This window comes from Ambystoma mexicanum, chromosome 6p, assembly GCF_040938575.1.
Source record: "Ambystoma mexicanum isolate Mex_15411 chromosome 6p, UKY_AmexF1_1, whole genome shotgun sequence".
In the NCBI taxonomy this organism is placed as follows: domain Eukaryota; kingdom Metazoa; phylum Chordata; class Amphibia; order Caudata; family Ambystomatidae; genus Ambystoma; species Ambystoma mexicanum.
In genome coordinates, this window is record NC_090935.1 from 1492469381 (window position 1) to 1492481916 (window position 12536).

Genomic DNA, 12536 nt, shown 5'->3' on the forward strand with positions numbered 1-12536 from the left:
TCAAGGGCAGGTCTCTTAACATTGAATAACAGATATTTGTTAACCAACTCTTAACTTCACTAGGATGAAGGGCTGAGTAAACCTGCTGGGATTTGAACATGTGACATGCGACCGCGCTTTATTCATTGGGACACGGACACTAATTAATGTAGGTCAGGCTCCCAGCACTCACATAGTTGTTGGGAGTTGTCACTGATGGTCTTAATAACTTCTTTAGTGTCCAAGACGTTTTAAAAGTTTTATTGCAAAGACAGCCCAAGGTATGTGGACTGTTCATCTGAGCAATCATTCACTTGTTCAGGACAGAGATGAGTCAGTAGCTTGATTGAAGGTACCAGCTGCACAAGAGTTTTGGGGAGTAAGGCTAGAGCTGCCCCTCTCGCTCATCTCCCGTGGGATTTCTTCCCTACCGAATGGTAGCCCCTACTATATAATAGCCGGCTTCAATCAGTAATGTTTTAACTAAGTGCTGACTGCCTAGCTCCCTCAGGTACTTCCTAACCTTCCCTACTTTCGCTAGATGTTAGTATTCTAATGGAAAGTTATGGATTGTGCCTTACAGTTACTTGGTGCGATTCACCTGTTTCGAATCATATTCAGGGTTACCTTGCCCTTCATATCTATCTGCCTTCTCTTATCGTGTCCTCCAAACTAACCTTCTGTCCCTCCAATGTATCACTCAGCCTTCCTCCTGCCTCTTCCCTTAACTGTTAAGTTCTCCTGCTCACGCCATCGGCTACTACAACTATTCCTCCCCCTACTATTCCTCCTCTGACTTTAGTACTATTCCTGCTGTCACAATACTACTGCTCCTCCAGCCACACTAGTACTATTCATCCCACAAGACGAATACTTCACACCTTTCACAAAACTACTACTCCTCCCTCATGACTACTACTCCCCCAACATGACTAACACTACTCTCCTCCCATTACTCCTACTCTCCTCCCACTACTGTCCTCCTTCCACTCACCTACACAAACATGCTCCTTTCTCCCAGTACCATTCAATTCACATTCCCTGCTTCCATTAACTTCTATTCACCTGCTGCACAAACAGATATGCTCACACTGCAGTACCCTTTCACTCACCAAGCCAGTACATCACCTTTCTCCAGTAAACGCCTCTAGACTTTGCTGCGTCTTCCTTCTCATACTGATCTCTTGGTCCACCACGTTCTCCTCTTATGCCCTCAATTGGACAACCCATGCCTCCTGTTTTCTGCCCCCTGCTTAAATCTCCCTCCCTTTACCCTTATTGCCAAGATTTCCCTAGCCACTGCTGTTCTATCTTCCTCTCCCGGTTGGCGTTATACCATGTAGAAAGAATATAAAGTGGTTAAACACCTGCCCTCCTTTGTCGTGTGGAGCTTCGAGGGGTTGACACTGGCAGGCCTCCATGTTCAATGTCTAAGTCTGTGTCAGGGTTTCCATGGTGGTTGTTCTCTTCACCAAGTATAGTCTCTGGAGGGTGTTTGGCACCTCTCACGCCCCTTGTGGTCTTGGGGAAAACATAAGCCTGTGTCGGGACACCCACCTGAGTGCAGCTGTGAAACACTGTTTTGTGTGTGGTAGTCTTGGTCTTGTGGAATAGAATGATATGTATGTAAGAAAAAGTGGTGACTTACAAAGGTAACATTAATCTAAGGGGGCAAGGTTGATCCCACTTTTCCTGGACAGGAAAACAGGTTAAGTGGTGCGTTTGCAAACTGCAATAAGTAAATATGTTAAAACATAGTTTCTTTTTCTTTAAGCATGCTGAAGCTTTGATCTCTGGTGAGGAACCTAGTGTCATGAGATAACATCACTGTAAAAGGTATACATGTTTCTTTTTATAATAAGCTTACAGGAGTTATAATTCTGAAATAGTATAGGAAATCCATTTGAGGCACAAAATTTCGAATAGATATTCTCCAATTATTTAGTTTCAAAATAGTGTGGGTCGTGGAATGGTGAATGTATGTTGAGCACAGGTACCTTGGATCTGATATGAGTTACACCACCATCCAGTATTTGATTGGCTTTTTTCAAATGTATAATGATACATATTTTTTCCCAGGGCTCCAACAATCTACTGAGGTCTCAAAACATGCAAAAATAATCCACTAAGCGCCTGATTCTGAGCTCTGTGTGAAATAAGAAAAGTGTCATTCCATGAGGGGTCGTCACTTTTTTGCTCTATAGTCTCAATAAATATAGGCACAAAATATGGAGGAAATTTAAAAAGTCTTTCCATTAGGGAATAACATTTTTTGTTATGTTACCTAAAGCTCAGATTGTGCCCCAAAGTCTATTAATTATGCTGACAAACTGTGCAGTCATTGCCCAGTGACGTCATTTCACCAAAATGCCAGGGTAGAGGAAGTGACATCACGCGACCCTTGACCCCCTGATGACATCACAGGAAGAGATGTCATTTGACTCCACCCCGAAGTGATATCGCGGGAAGCGATGGAACACGACCTATCACCCATTGACAAATCAGGAAGTAGCATCACACAGCATTGTACACTACGAAAAATATGGTTACGATATCACTATAATGTGATGTACATTTCATACAAGAATGGATCGCCATATATATCGTTAAGATCAGTGTGTATAGGCCCATATTACCAAATTACTGTGAATGCAAGCAGACGTCCATGACCAAATGATAATGATGTGTTATTATATAGCACTTATGCTTAAGCGCTTTATATAGAAAAAATATACACCCAATATCACCGACCTGTGTTGGCACTCATTTATCGACCTCAGAAGGATGAAAGGCTGAGTTGAGGTGTTTAAGAACAGACTAAATCTGTGACTCCCACCCTGAAGTCTGCCAGAAATAAATCTTTAATGAGTTTAGCAATTATTGTATAGAATTCCAGATACATTATTTGGTATTCCTATGCTTTCGTATTTAGGGTCAATGCTGAAAGTGTTATACTTGTGACACTCCTGTTCTTATTATTCTTATTTTCTTTAAGGGGCCTGAACAAGAAAGCCAGCCACTCCAGAAGTAAAAAGCCACATGGTGCTGGCCACAGCCCAGGAGCTTGCATTACAAAAAAAAAATGTAAAAAAAGAATTTTTGTAAAAAGAAAAATTATTTAGAGGTCGCAATGGAGACCTCAGAGGTCACAGTTGCGACCTCTGGTGGCCCCTAAATGACATCCCTGTCATTGCTCCACTGGCATAATGATTCAAATGCAGTAATTTCCTACTTTTATGTATTAATGAGCGGTTAATGCACCAAAATATTTTTTACTTGGTCTAAATCATCCTCATGTGACCTTTGAACAAGGACATGAGTACACTATTTTACTCACTTAGCTATAGCCAGCTGAACGGGGCGACTATTCTCCTGGCAATTGTTCATCTGTCTCCCAAAGCTCCACTGTCCCAGAGCTAATAGCAGGTTATGCTCACCATCAAGGGAAGAGTTCAGTGGCAAACACTCATTTGCAGAATACTTGCCCTGCGAAGCTCCCACACTGCTTTGTAGGATGGGCATGATACAGTTGAAACACTTTTCGCAATGGTTCATATGGCTTCATTTCATTATTTCATCCTGATATTACCCCAGTAGATAAACTCCAGGATTGTATAGCTCAAGAACTATATTGGTCTACACTGCTGTGTCACAATGTTTTTGACTCCACAGCTTTCTTAATAATTTGTTTATATATTGTATCAGATTTGTAGTTAAAATATACCTTTTGTTTCAGAAAGGCATTTAATATACAATTATGAAAATAGTATTTACATTATAAATGACTTTCGAATGGATTGTGTACTCGCACGTATTCCTTATCTTTGATATTTCCAATATCCATCTTTGCTGCTTCCGAAACATATTTTCATGAGGGGGCGCTGTGCCGCCGATGCCTGACGACTCGATGTCCCTCGAAGGCCTCCGTCTCGATGTCACCGCAGGTATATGTAGCATGCACAGTGCCCGTTGGCCTCTGTTCCATTTTTCCTCGCTTACGCTTTGGATGCTGTACGCATCGTTTTTTGACAGGAATATCTTCAATAGTTCTTCGATAATTTCTCCATTCTTCGAGTAGAATAACGTGAAGATGGCTTTGTCTTCGGCCTCATCCATGCCCAGATCCGGCTTAAAAAAATGCAGTGACTGCGGTGCTACGATGTCCGGGATGGACCCCCACAAGATCTACCTGTGGTGCCTGGGGTCAACTCATCATTGGCCAGAGTGTGAAGACTGCATTTCCATGACAGCCAAGGCCCTGAGAGAGCGTAGCGGGAATCTGGCAGCAGGTAGGACCCAAAAATCCCCTTTCACTCATCAAAAAAGCAAAAAACTCAGATGAGTCGAGAACAGTTTCTCCTCGTCGAAGAAAGAATAAACGTTCCTGGTCACAAAGTGGTTGACACCACTTGTCGGCCTCTAAACATGGAAAGAAACAGCGACGTAGAGCACCATCTTCCTTGTCTACAAGTTCCTCACTGGAACGGGTTGTTTGCCCCACTAAATCTAGTTCACCGGCCCAGTGGGAAGAGTTTCGATTACGGATGTTAAAGTTGTTCGAGAACGCGGCGTTGCCCCACTCGACTACACCCAAAACACATGCTCCGGTCAAAAGACCTTGTAAGCACAGGAGCCTTGCATCTTAAGACCCGGCGGATAAAGCTCCTCGAGTACGATCAAAAAATCCCTCGAGTCGAGAAAAAGTTCCCTCGAGGACTGAGCCATCAACGTCAACAACGTCAAAAGATTCAACACCAATAGGGTCGAAAGGTGCGTCATCGACACCATTGGTGCCGATAACTTTTGAGAAACCATCAACGCTTCGAGCATTGACCTCCTTGATGCCTCATATCGAATCCAGCAGGGCAACCGCTGAAGCCATCGACGCAACAGTCAAAGCCATCGATGCAACCATTGAAGCCATCGACGCCGACTGTTTTGACGATTTTGGCTCCCCTGACCACAAATGTCATGACAACTATGAACCCTAGAGGCCCTTTTACTCAAAGTAACATGCCGTACTATCGATAGGACGGAGAATAACTTCTCAAATTAATAATAAGACTGACTCAGTAAAATGGCAAATAACTCTGTTTTATTAACAATTGTCTAAAACAGGGAGTACAGTGGACATCAACGGACGTCACACAGCATAATCCCGAAGTATCTCATAAAAAACAAGACATGTATACAAAAAATTAGTCATATGTGATGCCATACTACATGGCACACTAAGAAAACCTATGGGAGATTGTGGTTGGTTCAAGGGAAACGTCTAAGTATACTTTCTATATGGGATAGGATTGTGATTGGGTCTCTATAGTTAGGTGGGCACTCATGCTCTCCGCTTGTGCAACTATCACACATGGAGGGAAGTCCCCTTGATGAACCAATTAGAAAACTGATTCTGAGAAGCCACACTTTCATGTGGCTATTGTGAACTTTATTTAGAATAAATCTACTGGAAAGCACCCCTAGTGCAAGTCATGGTCCAAGTCATCTTCGACAGTACTTAGAAACACAAGACTTCATTGGCTCGCAAACTATAAGGCTCTTGATTATGCAGCCTTCTACAATTGGTTGGCATGCTTCTACCCTTCTGGAACATTCGATGCTCTAGCAGCATGTAAGCTGGTACCCCAGGTTCTGGTGGTTGAACATGACCGTATCTCCCCACCCAATTAGCCCAATATCTCTCATCACTCATGCCGTCTGCCATTCACATTGTCTTTGAACTCGTCCTTGTTGTAGCTTCTTGCCTCTGGGAATATAAGGGAGTGTGAGCACTCGTTATCGTCAATCCAGTGCACCATGCTCATCGTTTGTTTTCATCCCAGGCTCACATGATCAGAGACCGTGAATATGCTTGTAGTATAGCATTTACTAGTCTTTAATGAAGAAACTTGGCACTCATGGTGTTCTCTCTTTGCAATTTATCAAGGGATACCTCGGCTTCTCACATTTACTGTTCTTCGCAGCTGATAACAGTTCTTGGCTGCTTCCAGTCTTTGCAAATTGACAAGGGGGGTCCTGGGAGTCTCTCTGCCAGACATTAGTCCTGGTTACGAGAGACTTACCCAGAGTCTTTAGCTCACTATCTTTCACAGAGAAGAAATATCCCAAACATATCAGTCTTTTTCCTGCCCTGGGGCAGTCCAGCACCGAAATGCTAGGCAATTCTCCTCTGAACAAGAGTACCAACAGCATCCCCAGACACGTGTTTCGGTCTGGTTGGACCTCATCAGTAGGAAGGAGCTATGCCTCTCTAAGAATAGTGAGCAAGGGGTCCACGTCTGGATTCCCCCAGTAATTTAGGGTGAGACCCAAAGTTACTTAAATATGCAAATTGACAAGGGGGGTCCTGGGAGTCTCTCTGCCAGACATTAGTCCTGGTTACGAGAGACTTACCCAGAGTCTTTAGCTCACTATCTTTCACAGAGAAGAAATATCCCAAACATATCAGTCTTTGTCCTGCCCTGGGGCAGTCCAGCACCGAAATGCTAGGCAATTCTCCTCTGAACAAGAGTACCAACAGCATCCCCAGACACGTGTTTCTGTCTGGTTGGACCTCATCAGTAGGGAGGAGCTGTGCCTCTTTAAGAATAGTGAGCAAGGGGTCCACGTCTGGATTCCCCTAGTAACTTAGGGGGAGACCCAAAGTTACTTAAATATGCAAATTGACAAGGGGGGTCCTGGGAGTCTCTCTGCCAGCCATCACCTCTTTGTTTTTGCTTTGTCACCCCGAGTGGGACGGGTATGCCCAGATGTAGGTCCCCTGCCTGCTGGGCCTAGAGACCAAAGCTACTCCTCACTGATGAGCCCCAACAAGGGCGAAACATGTTTGGGGATGCTTGTGGTCTCGTGCAGAAGGGATGTGACCTAGCAGTTCAGGCTGGACTGCCCCTTTTGGGGTGGGGCCAAGCCTGATTTGCATATGGCCTTTTCCCTTCTGTAATGGCTTGGCAGGCGAAGAACGGTGGTCTGGAGGGTTGCCCAGAGCAACGCCAGTGGTTAAGATTCATTCTAAACCTTCCGGCCATCACCTCTTTGTTTTTGCTTTGTCACCCCGAGTGGGACGGGTATGCCCAGACGTGGGTCCCGTGCCTGCTGGGCCTAGAGACCAAAGCTACTCCTCACTGATGAGCCCCAATAAGGGCGAAACATGTTTGGGGATGCTTGTGGTCTCGTGCAGAAGGGATGTGACCTAGCAGTTCGGGCTGGACTGCCCCTTTTGGGGTGAGGCCAAGCCTGATTTGCATATGGTCTTTTCCCTTCTGTAATGGCTTGGCAGGCGAAGAACGGTGGTCTGGAGGGTTGCCCAGAGCAACGCCAATGGTTAAGATACATTCTAAACCTTCCAGCCATCACCTCTTTGTTTTTGCTTTGTCACCCCGAGTGGGATGGGTATGCCCAGACGTGGGTCCCGTGCCTGCTTTGCCTAGAGACCAAAGCTACTCCTCACTGATGAGCCCCAACAAGGGTGAAACATGTTTGAGGATGCTTGTGGTCTCGTGCAGAAGGGATGTGACCTAGCAGTTCGGGCTGGACTGCCGCTTTTGGGGTGGGGCCAAGCCTGATTTGCATATGGTCTTTTCCCTTCTGTAATGGCTTGGCAGGCGAAGAACGGTGGTCTGGAGGGTTGCCCAGAGCAACGCCAGTGGTTAAGATTCATTCTAAACCTTCCAGCCATCACCTCTTTGTTTTTGCTTTGCTTCCAGTCTTTGACATCAAGCCAGACAGCCTCTTTGGTCTTACTTCGAATTTGAGCCTATCCTCTACTGCGACACACATAGCTTTCAATCCGTCCTCCTTCATGCAGACTTGCTTACTGAAATGTGTCATAGAATGTCCAGAACTCTATATACATATATGTTGGTGGCACCGCCTGCAGGCTATATACTACGTATAGCTAGCCTTATGATTACTTAGTCTTCTTGCGTTTCAGCGTCTGTACAATTGTAAAATGGCTTGTGTCTTCTGCAGTGTTCTTTACACATGCAATCTTTATTCCGCACATGAACGTCTTCTCAATTCTTTACTTCGCCATCAAATTTTATATCACCTATGCATTCTCTTCTCTGGTCATCCTTCCCAATGCATCACTCTCATCTTTTGTGACATCACCTGCATCTGCTTTTCACATCTTCACACTTCTTCAGGTGCTTCTCTTAGGAGTCCATCAGTCTTTATGGGATACTTCACATAGGGCTTTCTCAACGGATACCTCATCTCAAAGATTCTTCGTGGTATAGGTACCATTACTGGATTTGAACATTTCGCAAATTCTGGTTTCCAGTTTATAGGCAAAATAGGGGTGGGACTTCCTGTAGAGGCACTGGGCTGCTCCTCTACAACTGCACTGGAAAAGACATATACGCCCTTGCCACAATCTGATTTTTTCAAATCCCTCTCTTCTATTTATGAAGATGCAGAATAATCTTCTGATGAAGCCAAGCCTTTTGGGTTACAATATGGAACACCATCAGTGACTGAGGCATTGATTTTAGAAGATTCACGTATGAAAAACGTACAGGAATGCCTCCATGAGGCTAGTGAAATAGACACCTCACCAGAGGTTGAAATTGGCAGGGCAGACCCAGGTGACCACACAGAAGTGACATACAGACAACTGATGTCAAGAGTTATGGAGTACATGGGGTGGTCAAGACCCTCACCAGTCTTTGAACGAGATTATCTTACCAATATCTTGGACAGAGGGCCACACGAGGACCCAATTGTACTTTTTCATCAAGCCTTACAAAGGCGTGTGACTACTATTTGGGAAGCACCAGAGGCCATTGCGGCTGCCAAAAAACAAGTTGACGGCAAAGTACAGAGTTTAAAGCTCTCACCCTTTTTACTTGTCCAAGCACCCAACGCCAGAAAGTCTGGTGGTTCAGGCGGCCACCTCCACGAGTAGGCAAAATGCCTATCTTACAATATCTCAGGATAGGGACGACAAGCGGTACGACGCAATGGACAAAAAAGTTTTTTCAGCCGAGAGTATGGCTTTGAAATCAGCCAATGCTACGTGCACGTTAGCAAGGTTTACACACACCCTTTGGGAGTGCATTTCTATGGCGGCTGACCATATCCCTGAAGGGGAAGAGCGAGACAAATTCCTAAACATTGTCAAGGATGGGAAAGATGCAATGTGAGAATCACTCCAGACTGGTCTCGACTCTGTTGACAGTATCAACAGAGCTATGGCGGCAAGTACAGTGATGAGCAGATTTGCCTGGTTGAGAAAGTCAGGATTTTCCCCAGTTGTACAATCCAGGCTTCTCAACATGCCTTTCGACAGCACTCATTGATTCGGGAACAAAGCTGATGAGAGTTTGGAGAAGCTGCAAACTTCCAAGGCGGCAGCCAAATCCCTTGGTGCTACAATCAGACAACCTCCAAACCACCCCACGGGTACCCCCTGGAGGGGTAGGTCCTTTCGTCACTACTCCACATTTGGAAGAGGCAGAGGACAGCCAGCTCAAAGAGGACAAAGAAGAATCCCCCGCATTGGATGGGGAAGAAATACTAAGATGCAACAGCAGCAGCTCCCTTACCTTAAACCACTGCCTCAGCTGCTCCAAAACCCCTCTGAGGTCTGCTTTCACAAGACAGCAGTAGGAGGCAGATTGTCACAGCATCTGACAGAATGGCAGGCTATTACATCAGATGGATGGGCATTGGAAACAGTTGCCCAAGGTTACTGCCTCCTTTTTCTGCAAAAACCTCAGATTCATTCCCCTGGGAACAACTCTTTGAAAGTTCCAGATCCACTCCTTATGCAGGAGATTTTAACCTTGCTAGAGAAAGGTGCTATAGACCAGTAAGTGTAGCGGAGAGGAACAAGGGTTGGTATTCACCGTATTTTCTAATCCCCAAGAAGGATGGGGGATTGAGACCGATCTTGGATTTAAGAGACTTCCAGCTTCAGGATTGGATGGTGTAATTGGACCTTCAGGATGCTTACTTTCAAGTGCTGATCCATCTCAAGCATAGACAGTACCTGAGGTTCGCCATTGGCGGTTCTTCTTATCAGTTTCGAGTTCTGCCATTTGGGCTGACATCCGCCCAAGGGTTTTCACCAAACTGATGGCGGTTGTGGCAGCGAGTCTCACGAGGGGTGAAATTCACGTTTATCCCCTACCTAGACAATTGCCTAATCAAGGCCAGTTCCCCAGAACAGGCCTTGGATCATGTCAGCTACACCTGCCACTCCCTTCACAGACTGGGCTTCTCCCTCAGCATCAAGAAGTCCCACATGATACCATCAAAAAGACTCCAGTTCATCGGAGCAGTCATGGATGCATCCCTGGGAAAAGACTTGCTGCAGATGGTAACCAAATTCCAGAATGCCCAGCGTCTATTGGCCTTCAATTTTCTAAGGTTGTTCGGCCTCATGGCATCCTGCATTTTTCTGGTGCCCGAGACTCACATGAGAGTGAGATCTCTCCAATGGGCTCTCAGGACTCAGTGGTCACAATTCCCAGGAAGGATGTCAGACCTCCTACAAATCCCAGGCAGAATCTCACTAGATCTTCAGTGGTCTGCCTGTCACGGGAACATCTTGAAAGGAGAACCTTTTTGGCAACCATAGCCGGAGAACAGTAGTGACGGACGCCTCACTCGCAGGGTGGGGAGCCCATACCAACGATCTGACAATCAGCCGTCGTTGGCCTCCATCGGAGTCCAAACTACATATCAAGCTTTTAGAGCTGAGGGCAGACTAGCGCAGAAGACCTTTCCGCAATCTGTAAGGGGAAAGAATGTCCTGATGATAACAGACAACACAGTGGCCATGTACTACCTCAGCAAGAGAGGTGGTGTACAGTCACTACCACTGTGCAGAGAAGTAATGCAGCTCCGGATCTGGGCAATACAAGAAGGAATCTCTCTGTCGGAATTTCATCTAGCCGGAGAGAAGAACACGACGGCGGACACTCTGAGCAGGCAGATCACGGTCACGAAGTCCTTCAAGAGATCTTCACCCTTTGGCGAACCCCTCAAGTGGATCTGTTCACGATTGGTACCAACTGATAGTGCGATCTCTACTGCTCAAGGGAATTTCCCCCAAGAGGAGGAGATGCGTTTGTAGTGGACTGGGATTTTCTGCTCCTGTACGCGGTTCCTCCAGTCCCTGTGATTACTCACGTAATCAGGAGGTTGCGAAAGTTCAGATAATTCATGATCCTAGTTGCCCTGGATTGGGCCATGAGGACGTGGTAACCTGGAACTTCTGGACTTGTCCATCTGCCCTCCAATAATTCTTCCACAAAGAGAGGACCTTCTCTCACGAGAGGAGGGTTGGGTTCTCCATCCAGATATCAGGACGCTCCGCCTTCATGCATCGTTTCTCAAAGGCTGAGATACAAGGATTGGGACCTCTCGGACGACGTAATGAAGATTTTACTTTCGTCCAGAAGGCCAGCAACTAAATCTTTGTACCGCTGCCGCTGGAATAAGTTCTGCAGCTGGTATAGAGATAAGAATGGTGACCCTTTTTACATGTAATACACCGATGGTGTTATCCTTTTTATTACATCTGGCAAATCTGGGGTTCCAGATTGGTACCATCAATGGATATTTGGTGGCACTTTCTATTTTTAAGCGCAGGTCAGAGGAAGTCTCTTACTTTAAGATTCCTCTAATAGTACAATTCTTAAAGAAACTGACAAATGTTGTCCCTCCAATCCCGTTTCAAGTCCCACTTTGGGATCTCAATTTAGTGTTAAACATTTTGATGGGAGTTCCTTTCGAGCCTTTACACTCCTCTCCTTTGAGGCTACTAACTCTAAAAACCATCTTACATCTGCCAAAAGGGTGAGTGAGCTACAGGCTTCATCCTGCAAGCCTCCTTACACTATATTTTATAAAGACAAGGTAGTACTGAAAGTGAAGCCCACTTTTCTCCCCAAAATTGTCTCTGAGTTTCATCTCCCTCACAAGATAACGTTACCATCTTTTTATCCTCCACCACATCCTGGGAAGGAAGAGGAAAGGCTTCACAGGATTGACCCTAGATGTGCACTGAGCTTTTACACCTGCAGAATAACAAGGTGAAGACAGGATGACCAGTTATTTGTGGGCTATTCAGGTCACAAATTGGGGTTGGCTATTACCAAACAAACTCTATCCAGATGGATTATACTGACAATATCGAAAGGTAGATGTTATGGGGGGGGGGTTCTATATTGGTTAGGACCTCCCTAGAATGTAAGGTAAGGGTGTTTGATGCCAACATGGATTCTTTTCAGGTGCTTCGTATACTTCCTGTAAAGGATGATTCGCTCTGTATTTTCAATCTATATAATAGTCCACATAAAGCAGAGGCTTATAGGTTGTCAAGAGTAAAGCTATTTATGGATGATCTTACAACCAAAAGAAGAAATAGGCATGAGCAGTATATCTGGGGAGGAGATTTTAATGTGAAACTGGGTCTGGGTTTGTCTAAAGATCTACTAGACCCACTTGAGGATCTGTTGTGGAGCATCCCACAGCCACAGATGAGGGATGCTAGAGGCTGTGCCAAGGGCCTTCAAATGTCCATGTAGCTTACA